The following is a 14,255-nucleotide window of genomic DNA, read 5'->3' as shown; positions in this document are numbered from 1 at the left end:
CTATGCACTGCCCTTTGTCCATGTGTGTCAGGAGTTGGCCACAGACTGTCTCTCTGGGTTTGAGAATAGGTGTGAGAGGGGGTATCTGGTGGTGAGAATGGCTGTAAGAGTCTCTGTCTGGGTGTCAGAGTACGTGCCACAGTGTCTTAGTGGGTGCGTTAGTGTCGGCGCAGGTCTGTGAGTGAGTGCATGAGGGTTTCAGTGGGCCTGAGAGAGTGTGTGTGTGTGTATGTGTGTGTGCGTGCGTCTGAGTGGGTCTGTGACTGGGAGCGTGATTGTCTGAGTGGGGCTGTGAGTGGGTGCGTGCGGGTCTGAGTGGTATCTGAGTGGTTGCATGAGGGACAGAGTGGGTCTGTGAGTGGGTGTGTGAGTGTCAGAGTGGGTCTGTGAGTGGGTGCATAAGGGTCTAAGTGGGTGTGCGAGTGGGAGAAAGAGATTGAAAGAGAGAAAAAGAGAGGGAGAGGGAGAGCGATCGAGAATTTATTTAGGCTTTGAGAGATGATTTACTTAGAATGAGATATTTCAGGACAAATTGAAAATAAAAATTTATTTGTCAATTAAAAAGAGTGAGATCACCTTTCAGTATGAACCTTAATCTTTTGAAGTTTAAAAGAAATTAAAGGAGTACACCAGAAGTAGAGCCCTCAACTTTCAGTGCAAGGGTCTGTGACTGTAACCTTTAGGCCATAGGTAACTCCTTACTGTGGTGCTTCCAGACATACCTATGACAGTTAAACTTATGCATGTGATTGGAAAGAAATGTGAATGTTCCATCACTAGGAAGTTTAACAGTCAAAACCAGTAAATAAACAACCATACTGCCAAGCGATACTAGGATTTGAACCTTCAGCCTTCTGAGTGACAACACAAGACCATGAGCATTAGGTCACAAGTGACGCTGCTCCGCTCTACATGCAAATGTAACTATAACATTTATACCAAACATATGATCTTGTCTTACTCTTTGAAGTCATTGTATAGAGAGACCATTGTAATGACAATCTCCATCTCTCTCTCTTCCATCCCATTATGGGATGGGAGAGAGAGAGCGAGAGAGTGACAGGACCGTGGGGCAAGTCTGAAGCCCCTGAGGTCCTAGCCTGCTCCCGTCTTCTGCGGAAGCCAGCATTGTTCCCACCGGCAGGGAGCTGCTTTAAAAAGAAATTTCCTGTTGGTGGAGCAATATGTTCATCTATTTCCCTGCAAGCATATAAGAAAAGTCTGGTTTCAGACAGAGAGCTGTTTGACAGCTCTTGCTGTCAGAAAGCAGACTTTGTTTGCTTTTGCTGAGTGGGAGCTGTCAGCTCCCACCCAGCAAAAGCAAACACCTATGTCCTGAGGCATAGCAGGATCCTGGGTGGCAGTCCCTAGGGCCATCAATGGCTCCTTGAGGGGGGCCACATGGCCTCCCTCCAACAAGTATTCTCTTGGGAAGGTAGTGATCCCTAGAGCTTGAGGGTCCACAATGGACCCCCTTAACTTTTGTTATTGTAGTCTTGGGGAGGTAGTAGCCCCAGGGCCGTGGACCGTGTGGCCCCCCGTATTCAATTTCCAAATGTTTTCGGTGGAGGTAGCAGTCCTCAGGGCATACCCCCCTACATTCAGTTTTCAAAAGTGCCCCCACTGAAGCTGACTCCCAAGATGGCTGCCAACACTTGGAAGTCAATGAGAGCTGTGCATTTCCCTGCATGAGCTCGGCATTATTCGCGAAGACGTCGCAATGGATCTGCAGTCCCAGAAATACAAATTTGTTTTTCCTTTTATATCTCCTAAACTACTGAACCAATCAACACCAAATAAGCGAAAGCATAATCTGCGTACCAAAAGCTAGCTTTCTGACATATTTTGTGTTATTCCGTCCAGCGTTTTGAGCTTTAGTCGAGTCAAAAGGTCCTATGGGAATTAACATGGGAAACACAACTTTTTTGACCCCCCCTTTTTCTTGGCTCCTGCTTGACAGATCACCACAAAACTTTCCATGTGCAACAAGAATCACCGGCACAATGTTTGGGAAAATTTTGTGAAGATTCGTCAAACTGTGCCAAAGATATAGGCAAGTCAAAAAACACTTTTTCAATGGAAATATGGTCCTAAATATAACTACTTTGTGGCAACCACCACTAGGTAATTAACTCCTGGCAGTTACCATTATGTTGCTATAGCTGGGACCTAGTTTCCACTGGAAGAGCGATTTTTTGTATTGCCAATAACTTTGGCGCAGCTTGACGAATCTTCACAAAATTTTCAAAACATATATTTGAGTCAGTTCAGCTGCCGTTTTGAAAGTTGCGGGTTGATCCATCAAGCGGAGGTCAAGAAAAAGGGGGTGTCTCAAAATGCATTTTCCCCATTCATTTTTCTAAAGGGTCTTTAGACAAAACCTACAGCCCAAACCACTGATATATATATATATACACACACACACATATATATGTATATATACATATATGTATATATATATATATATGCATATGTGTATATATATATATATATATATATATATTCACCAAGCAAAACCTGAGATACTGAGGCTCAAAAAAGTAGCGGTCCGACCATGGTTTTGGGAAAAAACATTAATAAATCAAACAAATTCTTGTAACCACAAGAAAGGTCAGGACACTTCCAGTGAAAGTAAAGATTTTACTATCATACAGATTCTTCCTCCCAACGCGTTTCAGCCGTAGCCTTGTTCACAGAATTTTTTTGATATATATATATATAGCCATAACAGCCATAAATTGAGTTGTTAAAATATGTGAAAACTATTATATTTACAGTTTCCAAGAACTGAGGATCCACCCAAGGGGCTCAGAGCTTACCCCAGTGTAAATTATCAGGTGGAACCGTGGATTTTGGCGAACGTCAAACAAAAGAAAATATATATATATATAATCGTACACCCACTCAAATAAGTAGACAAGCACTCTTTTAGTCACTCTCACACCCAGACAAACACTCTCACACCCATTCACACAGCTAGACACCCTCATGCCCATTGTTATATCTGGGCACACTATCTCACACAAATTCTCACATGGAGACAGACACTTTCACACTCACTCCCACTCCCAGACAGACCTTCTGACAGCCACTTTTACACCCATACAGACACTCTCACACCCACTCTCAAACCCACAGGCACCCCTCACACACACTCTCACACCCAGATAAAAACTCACACATCCACTCTCATATCCAGATAGACACTCTAACACCCCCTCTCACACCTGGGTACACACTTTCACACCAACAGTCATTCCCAGACAGGCACCCTCATACCCATTCCCACACCCACATAGATCCTTTTACACCCACTCTCACATCCAGTCACTCTTACACTCACTGTCACACCCAAAGACACCTTCTCACACCTAGTCTTGCAACCAGACACAATCACACCAACTCTGACACTCAAAGACACCCTCTCATACCCAAACAGACACTGTCTCTCCCACTTTGACACCAAGATAGGACTCTCATGCCCCCTATCTCACCCAGGTACACACTCTCAACCCACTGTCACTCTTAGACACACTGTCGCTCACACTGTCACACCCACATAGATCCTCTCACATCCAGTCTCACACACAGACTCTCTCATACTCACTTTCACACACAGAGGTACCCTCTAAACCCAGTCTCACACCCAGACAGACACTATCACCCTCTCACACCTAGAGACAACCTCTCACTCACACTCTCACACCCAGACACACACTTTGAAAACCACTCTCACACCCAGATAACACTCTCACACCCTTCTCACATTCAAGACATATACTCTCACACACACACTCACACCCAGCAACAACCTCTCACACCCAGAAAGAAGCTGTCACATCCACGCCACTCTGACACTCAGAGACTCCCCCTTGTACACACTTGCACACCCAGTCAGCCACTGTCAGCTGAAGAGACACCCACAGCCAGAAAGTCTTACACCCACTCTCACACACAGGCACACACTCTCACACATATGCTCACAACCAGCCACACGTCTCATACCCACTCTCACAGCCAGACAATCTTATGCCCACTCTCACACCCAAAATGACCCTCACACACACACTCTCACACCTAGGTACACACTCTCACACCTACTGTGACTCCCAGACAGACACTCTCACACCCAGTCTCATACCCCAAGACATCCTCTCAGAGTCTGAAAGACAGCGTCACACCCACTTTCACACTCAGACCAACACTCTCATGCCCATGCTCACACCTAGACAGACACACTTACAGCCACTCTCGTATCCAGTCACACACTCTCATGCACACTCTCATACTCACATAGATACTCATATAGCCTTGGGTAGCTGTGACCTGAGAGGCAGAATTGTGGATGCAATTTTGTTTTAAAGAGAAAGGGTCCTGGGGCAAAAATGTTGATAGTAATGCATATGAAGGGATCTAGGTAGGAGTTCTCTGACCCCAGGGGTTGACATAAATATGACACAACAGGAAAAGCCTGGGTAGAGAATGACAAAAATATTTGTTTCCTTGTTTTTAAGATCTGCAGTTGGATCTGCAGATTTTGAATGAGGTTTAAAAATGTAAATTTTTAAACATACATACGTGTATGTGAAAAGGACTGGTACTGAAAGGAGCCCTTGGGACATATTTACAAGAAAGTGGCTCATTGGTCTCAATGCGTCACTTTTCTTGCGACCCACTGCACCCCCTAACTACACCATGGTTGTACCGTATTTACAACACGGTGCACTATGACAGTCGTTACCACAACAGCACCTAATTGTTTGATGCTGTTGTGGTGCTTTGCTGCACTAGCACCAAAAATGTTGGCGCTAGTGCAGCAAAGCACAAGGAGGCCTGTAGGCCAATAGAGGAGCATAAATTAATGCCTACCTTATGCATTAAAATGACAGACAAAATGGAGCAGTGAAATCTTGTGAATTTCACTACACCATTTTGTTCGGGCCTCCCTGTGGCATGCATTGCACCACTTTGTAAATATAGCACGGAGGAATGGCCTACTTAGCGCCACCTTAGCATAAGAAATTATGCTAAGGTGGCACTAAAAGGTGCTAGAGGCTTGTCAATCTGCTCCTTTATGTTTATGATGTGTAGGCAGGTGATCACTACACATGAAACAGGATGCAGTCTCTCAAGTTCTGCAGGAACACCCTTCTGCCTTTGTCTGTTCAGTGAACTCTATCATTACTGTTTATACCATCAATATCAAATCGTACATGATTGTGGTATATAGAGCCCATTGTATGGTCTCTGAGGAATGCAGAAACAGTTTTATTAACATGTTTCCTGGATTTGTGTTCTTTTGGATAGAATTCAATTGACCAGTTCCACTTCTGCCTTTGCCAACTGTTAGAAAAACAAAGGCAGTGTGTGGGATAGGTTTTGTTAATTTTATAAAGGTTTCTTTATTCGGATTTCCAAATCGACCCCTGTAACTATTCTCAGGTCATTGCCAAACAGTGCACATTCATAAGGTCTAAATATTAGCAATTCTTATTAGTTTTAACCAAAGGGAGCAATCCATGCCTCCTTAACCCTCTCTGGCCAACCCAATACCAGGTCCAGTTATTCCTTATTAATTAAATGTAGTAGTGTTCTAGCAGCTTAGGCTGATAGAGGTAGCTGTAGCAGAGCAGCTTAGGCTGAATTAGGAGACATGCAAAGCTCCTGCAATACCACTATAGATACATAGTACTTATACACAAGTAAAGACAATACTCAGTGTTACCAAAAATAAAGGTAGTTTATTTTAGTGACACAAGACCAAAAATATCTTACAAACAATACTCCTTCTGGAGGTAAGTATACTACACAATATATACACTTGACACCAAAATAAGGTAAGTAAATAGCCATAGGATAGTGCAAACAATAGGAAATGCTATAGAATGTAATAGGAGAAAATAGGTCTAGGGGCAACACAAACCATATACTAAGAAAGTGGAATGTGAATCACAAATTCCCCCCTAGACAAGTGTAGTGTGTAGAGAATTGCTGGGAGAGTAGACAAACCACAAAGTTGAGAAAATACCCCACCCCAGAGCCCAGGAAAGTAGGAGTAAAGTACTGCAGGTTTCCTTAGAACACACTACAAGTCGTGATTAGAGTTATTGCAAGAACCAAGCAAGACCACAAGCAACAAATGGTGGTTTCCTGGACCTGAAGACCTGTAAAGAGAGGAGATCAAGTCCAGAAGTTGCATAAGATTCCAGGAAGGACAGGAGCCCCTGCCAACCTAGTAGATGGTGCAAAAGAGGATTCTCCAGTTAGAAGACGTCTGCAGAAGAGCACCAAAGAAGATGGCTGCAGGTTTATGCATGATGCAAAGGATGTCCCATGTGGAGATGTTGGATGCTGGCGAGTTGCAGCACTGGATTCATCCAACAATCATTGGTTCAAACAATGTCGCGGATTGCATCAAAATGGCGCTGCCCAGACCCAGGAGGGACCTGGGGGCCTCACCTCGGACTGACGAGGCAGAGGGGGCTCCCAACACTGGAGGGAACCCACAGATAACCAGGCAACACCCATGGAGGTCCCAGGACATGGGGACAAAGAAGGTGCACATTGCGGTTGTTGCAGCACTACAAAAGAAGGTCCCACGCCGCTGGTCAACAACTCAGTGAGTTGGCCATCACAGGATAGTGTGCTGGGGGCCTGGGCCAGGCAGTGCACAAAGTATTCTTGCGTATAGTGCACAGAGGCCTCAGGAGGTAAAAATGACAAATTTGGACAGCAGGGCCTTAGGACAGTCTGTGTCGAAGGGGTCTACCACCTGTGGTCCAAGGAGCAAGCTGGTCGCCAGGAGAGGAGTCCAAGAGAACCAGTCATTGTCTTAGAAGGTGCCTGCTGGAGCAGGGCAGTGACTCTGTTACTCCACGGGAGATTTATTTGGTCCCTCTGGTGCAGGGTGAAGACAGGGAGTCCCCAGAGCATGCACACCATGGAAACTGTTGCAGTTGCTGGCTGGAGCTAAAGTTGCAGAGTCGAAGTAGCCCTTCTGGATTCTTTGTTGCAGTTACAGCGGTTCCTGGAGCAGTCTGCGGTCAATCCAAGGTCAGAAGATGAAGTAGTAGTTGAAGAGGATTCCTGATGGAAACTTGCAAGCAGAATCTGAAGAGAAACCCACAGGAGAGACCCTAAAAAGCCCTGAGAGGGGGATTAGCTACATTATCTGGTATGGACCTATCAGGAGGGGTCTCTGACGTCACCTGCTGGCATTGGCCACTCCCAAGTCTCCAGAGTGTCCCCACACCTTGGAAAACAAGATGGCTGAAGTCTGGGACACACTGGAGGAGCTCTGGGCACCACCCTGGTGTGGTGATGGACAGGGGAGTGGTCACTCCCCTTTCCCTTGTCCAGTTTCACACCAGAGCAGGGACTGGGGGTCCCTGAACCGGTGTAGACTGGCTTATGCCAGGAGCCCTCCAAAGCATTTCCAGAGGCTCTGGGAGGCTACCCCTCCCCAGCCTGTAACACCTATTTCCAAAGGGAGAGGGTGTAACACCCTCCTCCCAAAGTAAATGCTTTGTTCTGCCTTCCTGGGACTGAGCTGCTCAGATCCTAGGAGGGCAGAACCCTGTCTGTGAGGTGGCAGCAGCTGCAGTGCAAGCCTCAGAGAGCTGGTTTGGCAGTACTGGCGGTCCATGGTGGAGCCCCCAGGATGCATGGAATTGGCTCCTCAATTCCAGATTTGGAATGGGGGGACAATTCCATGATCTTCGACACCTTACATGGCCATATTCAGAGTTACCATTGTGAAGCTACATGTAGGTATTGACCTATAAGTAGTGCACATATGTAATGAGGTCTGCGGACTCACAAAGTCTGGGTGATTGGCCCTGGACTGTGTGGGGGCACCTTTGCTAGCGCAAGGGTGCCCTCACACTTAGTAACTTTGCACCTAACCTTCAGCAAGTGAAGGTTAGACATATAGGTGACTTATAAGTTACTTAAGTGCAGTGAAAATGGCTGTGAAATAACGTGTACACTATTCACGCAGGCTGCAGTGGCAGTCCTGGGAAATGGTTTGTCTGAGCTTTATGGGTGGCAAAAGGATCTCCTGGAACCCCAATGCCCTGGGTACCTAGGTACCATATACTAGGAACACATAAGGGGGGGTCCAGTGTGCCAATTGAAATTGGTAAATGAAATTACTAGCCTATGGTGACACATTTAGAAGCAGAGAGAGCATAAGCACTGAGGTTCTGCTTAGCAGAGCCTCAGTGACAGAGTTAACCCCTTTGCTGCCAGGCCTTTTCCCCCTCAGGTGCCAAGCCATTTTTTGGCTATTTGGGGCAGTTCGCGCTTAGGCCCTCATACCTTTTTGTCCACATAAGCTACCCACGCCAAATATGTGTCCTTTTTTACCAACATCCTAGGGATTTTAGAGGTATCCAGACTTTGTGGGTTCCCCTGAAGGAGACCAATATATTAGCCAAAATACAGTGAAAACTTCGTTTTTGAAATATAAAATGGCAAAAAAGGGCTGTAGAAGAAGGTTTGTGTTTTTTTCCCTGAAAATGGCATCAACAGAGGGTTTGTGGTGCTAAAATCACCATCTTCCCAGCTTGCAGGAACAGGCACACTTGAATCAGAAAACACAATTTTTAAAGCATCCTGGGACCGGTTTCAGGGTTTCACCCTTCATCAGCCAGGCTACTTGAATCCAGTGGCATAGTGAGCCCGGGACCCACGTCTGGGCATACCCGGCTCACTTATGGCGGCAAAAGCAAAGCAAAACACAAATGATGCCACAAGATTCAAGCTAGCCTGGCCTAAGAGGGGTGATACCACGAAACCGGTCCCAGGATGCTTGTTTCTGGTCCAGGGAGGACCTGGCCTGGCAGTTCGGGCTGGACTGTTCCCATGGGGAACAGGGTCATGACCGATTTGCATATGGCTGGGTCCAACCTGGAATGGCATGGTGAGCACAAAAACTGATGGATTAAACCCAGATCTGTGACTGGAGGTAGATGTTTGATTTGGTCTTCATTACGTCCATCAACTGTTCTTTTTGCATTTGTAGCTGTGGATTTTGGCCTCTAGCTCAGGGAAACGTAGCAAACGTGTGCATTTTTTAAAACTAAACACCTAGGGGAATCCAAGATGGAGTGACTTGTGGGGCTCTGACCAGGTTCTGTAACCAAACCTCAAAATTTGGCCAAAAAAAACACTTTTTCCTCTCATTTCGATGACAGAAAGTTCTGGAATCTGAGAGGAACCACAAATTTCCTTCCACCTAGCTTTCCTTCAAGTCTCCCAATAAAAATGGTACCTCACTTTTGTGGGTAGGCCTAGCGCCCGCAACAGGAAATGCCCCAAAACACAATGTGGACACATCACATTTTCCCAAAGAAAACAGTGCTGTTTTTTGCAAAGTACCTAGCTGTGGATTTTGGTCTCTAGCTCAGCTGGCACCTAGGGAAACCTACCAAACTTGTACTTCTTTAAAACTAGACACCCAGGGGAATCCAAGATGGGGTGACTTGTGGGGCTCTCACCAGGGTTTGTTACCCAGAATCCTTTACAAACCTCAAACTTTGGCCAAAAAACACTTTTTCCTCTCATTTTGGTGACAGAAAGTTTTTGAATCTGAGAGGAGCCACAAATTTCCTTCCACCCAGCATTCCCCCAAGTTTACCGATAAAAATGGTACCTCACTTTTGTGGTTAGACCTAATTCTCGCGAAAGGAAATGCCCCAAAACACTATCTGGACACATCAAAGTTATCAAATGCAAAACTACCTGTTTTTTTGTGGGGGGTCACATGCGTTTTTGGTCCTGGACTCAGCAGTCATCTAGGGAAACCCATCAAACTCAGACATTTCTGAAAACTAGACACCCGAAGGAGTCCAGGCAGTTATGACTTCTGTGGATCCCCCAATGTTTTCTTACCAAGAATCCTCAGCAAACCTTAGGTTTAGCTACAAAATCACCTTTTTTCCCAAATGACTGTGTGGGATCACCGCACCGGGACAAATTTTCTACCACCCAACATTCCCCTCAGTCTCCTGGTAAAAATTATACCTCACTTGTGTAGTTGGGCCAAGTGCCTGTCACAGGGAAGAGCCAAAAACATGGTGAAATTGAGGGGGAACTTAAGCGTGTCCAAAAAGGCAGTTTGAAAAAAACATTTTTAGGCAGCATAATTTTTATCAGTATAGATGAGACAATGTTGGGTGGTAGGAATTTTGTGGATTCCTGCAGATTCCAGAGGGTTCCACCACCAAAATGTGGGAAAAATATGTGATTTCCATCTAAGTTGGAGGTTTGCAGGGCATTGTGGGTAAGAAAATAGTGTGGGGTGCATGTGAAGCACACTACCCTGGAATTAACCAGATGTTTAGTTTTCAGATGTGTCTGAGTCTTGTGGATTTTTCTACATGGCAGCGTCCCAAAGTAAAAAAAGTGCAGCCCTCACCATTTCAAGTGGGATGATTTTGAGAGTTACCAAGCTCTCATAGCCCAAATGTAAAACTAAAACCCAAAATAATCAAATGTCCTCTTGCTTGCTGTGGGATAAGATGTTTTAGTGCACTGGGGGAGAGCTTAAAGACTGTTACCCCCTTCAGTTGGGGTGGGGGCATAACAAATCCCTTACCGGTTGGTAGCCACCACCCCACTATTATTTTTATTTTTATTCCATGCCATCTAGTATCTTTCTGACCCCCCCCCAGGGTGTGAATCAGGGGTAATTGCTACACTGGTAGGCAGAACAACTTTGGCCCCATTTTTTTGGGGTGGGGGTATGGCCATACCCCCACCCTCTTATTTTGAAAAGAAATCTTCCCTGGCCTCTGGTGGGCTTTCTGTCCCCCCTTGGGAGCAGATGGGCCTTCCAAAAGAAGGTTGATCTGCACCCAAGGGGAGCAGATATGCCCAACAGTAATGTGCCCCCATGGGGAGCGACCCTTGCCCAAGGGGCAGCCCCCCAAACAAAACTCACACATACACACACTCCAATCCCTGGTGTCTAGTGGTTTCTGCCCCCCTTGGGGGCAGATTGGCCTAACAAAAATAGGCTGCTGAGCGCCCCGGTGCAGATTTGGGGAGAACCCCTACTGAATTGGGCTATCTTTTGAGGCATGTTGGAAAGGGTTAACTATAGAAGCCAGTCATAAGAGGTAGAACAAAAGTTTAATATGAAAGGGAAATTGTGGCTGGTTTTCTGATTGAGTAACCTTGAAAGCAAAGTTAAAAAGGCTGCCAGTAATGGTTGCCTTGTATGAGAGTGGATTACCATTCATGTGCTTGGTTTTTGCACATTTTTCAGTGATAAGAAATTCTAACTGATACTGAAAAATAAACATGCACTCCAACAAGCACACTTACCAGGTATGTGTAGTGAAATGTAGTTTATTTTAAAAGGTATTAGCAAATGAATGAGTGTATACTAGGTGAATGAAAGTGAACAGCATGTTGATAAAATTCAAAAAGTAATATAAATAGAAGTGTTGTGATTAATATAAAGAAATTAGACAACTCACCCACGAAATAACTAAACCATGTAGTTGGAATTAGAAAAGCTGCTTAGGGGAGTTTTTCAGTTTTCTTTCAGTATAACAAACGGAGCTATGAGCTGTGTTGTAGCTAAGACACAGAGTACAGTGATTAGCGATAAAAAGATTAAACATGTTGCATTGAGTTTTACAAACTTAGATGTGTATGTCCACACTGATATGGCTATTTACACATGCAATGTCCAACTCAATAGTGAGAGTCACTTATGTATTTAGCAAAGGCTAGAGGATCTCTCACACCCAGGTAGACACAGAAACAGACAGTTATATATTGATCCACACACTAGGGAGCAGCTATGTATGAAGCAGTATCAAATGTAGTTGGGTAGTTATATAGTCTGTACAGTATATTGTGAAATACTTACACAATCTGGTTGCTGATTCACAGAAGTAGCCATGTAGTGATACAGCTAACTTACACATACAGAGAAGTGGTATTTTAAACATAACTGAGGCCTACTACTGGGAAGGCTAAGGGCCTCAATTACAAGGAAATGTCAGAGCAAAGAGCTGTGCCAAATTTAGCTGTGTCGCACTCCGACAATTAAAAAATGCAGGGACGAGCTGTACTTACAACAATACGGTGCACCCCTGTGTTTTCCCTAGCCCTGGTGCTAAAATTAGCTGCCTAGTATCAATGCAGGCACACTTGCAGCATAGTGCAAGCGTGCCTGCATTGCAGGGAATGATTGTTTATGTGCAGGAAGGCACCCCTGCACATAAACAATCTGTAGAATGCAGCACTCATAGAAGTAGCAAATCATCAATATTTAATGATTGTTTATGTGCAGGTAGGGACAGCTTGTACTCAAACTCTAGGGAATTGTTTGGGTTAGTCTAGGACTTGCAAACACGTGATGTTTCCCCCAGAAATTCAGTACCTAGAAGAGTTTGATCCAGAGAGTACTGATATTGTTTATGTGCAGGTAGGGACAGCTTGTACTCAAAGTCTAGGGAATTGTTTGGGTTAGTCTAGGACTTGCAAACATGTGATGCTTTCCCCAGAAATTCAGTACCTAGAAGAGTTAGATCCAGAGAGTACTGATATTGTAAAAATATTGTAAAAACAAATATGTTGGATAGCTATTATCCAAGAAGTCCACATCCTGAAAATGTGTGTCTTTACGAAGTACTGCAACACTATAGGAACATAAATAATGTGATTGAAAACATGGATGAAGGGAAATATGCTGTACTTGGTTTTGATGGTTGTTTGGTTTAGCATGAAAACAGTAACTTGATAAACCATAAAACACTAAGGGGCAGATTTAGGGAAAGTGGTGCTGCACCGAGTGCAGCATCACTTTCCCTGTACCCCTTAGCACCCTCCTACTGCCACAATGTGTGCGCCGCATTTAAAATATGGCGCACCATGGTGCAGAGTAGGGGGCAATAATGTCATTTTTTATGACGCTATTGATGTACACTGCAGGAGTAGCACCAAAATATTGTCTCTACTCCAGCAGAGTACATAGGGCCCCATTCTAAAGAATGGAAGCCCCCTTTTAACACGTGTTCTCGAGCTCTAGAGCTCTCAAAACCTCACAGACTTCCTTACGTTGTTTTTCTGGCTCCCCTAACGCAGGAACGCCCCCTTTGCATACATGGCACAGGCATAATGTAGCGCAAAGGGTTACAGCACCACCCTGTAAATAAGGCGTGGGGATTTCAGCCTTGTTGGGCCACATTAACGTAAAAAATAATTATGTTAATGTGGCGCAAGGTGGCATTAAGGTATGATAAATATGCCCCTAACTTGTCAAACTGCTGAGAACATTTTTTTTTTCTATTTAGCATTTCGCTAGCTATTTAAACCTTGGTGTTCTGAAACAGAGTTACTTGGACAATATGACTGCTACAAAAAGTATTTTAAAGCTGTAAAAGACAGCATTGCGTGTCCAATATTTCCCAACTACCTAAAAATGATAAATTAAGAAATTGAGCAAGAGGAAACAATTGCTACTGAAATAGCAAGGATAGTTCACAAAGCAGCTAGAATTTTGGACCTCTCAGTCAAGATCCTCTTGGACAGCCAATAACAAAAATGAAGCTGCCATAGCAATGAATGAGTTGAAAACAGCAATGCAACAAGCAAGAGAAGAAAATGTTGACTTGGAACATTTTGAGGAACAAAAAAAAGAAGAGCAAAAAGAAATACATATGGAAGTCAAAGCAAAAATAGATCATGGATTTCTCCACAAAAGCAATCAATGAAAATGTTCAAGTTTTCAACCAATTCTTTTGTCAGTGGTCAAGCTGGCACTGGAATAAACTTTTTAATCCAAGGTCTAGCCGCTTATCTACAGAGGACAACAGACAATATTTTGTTGAGTATAGTAAAATCACTTACTGGAATAGCTGCACACAGCATCAAAAGAATTACATTGCATCATCTATTTATGCGACCTGCTGATCACAATAATAAACTGGAATACCAAGAATTATCTTGTGAAGCTTGTCATGAAGTTTCAAAGAAATTAAAACTTTTGATCATCAATGCGGTGATCATGGTCTCAAAATGAAAGCTTTCCTTTGTGCATTTGAGAATTCAACTGATATTGAAGATAGAGTATGATGTACGTTTTGGAGGAAAGTATATAATTGTTTCTGGTGATTTATTGCAACTTGCCCCAGTGAATGGATAGCCTGTGTTTAAGACACCTTTCATGAATAAACTCAAAATTCTTTAGGAACTATTGGAAATGTAAACATTTGGTTGAATTTCCCATACAAAGG

The sequence above is a fragment of the Pleurodeles waltl genome, chromosome 2_2 (genome assembly GCF_031143425.1).
Source record: "Pleurodeles waltl isolate 20211129_DDA chromosome 2_2, aPleWal1.hap1.20221129, whole genome shotgun sequence".
Taxonomy (NCBI): Eukaryota; Metazoa; Chordata; class Amphibia; order Caudata; family Salamandridae; genus Pleurodeles; species Pleurodeles waltl.
This window is presented reverse-complemented; position numbering follows the sequence as displayed.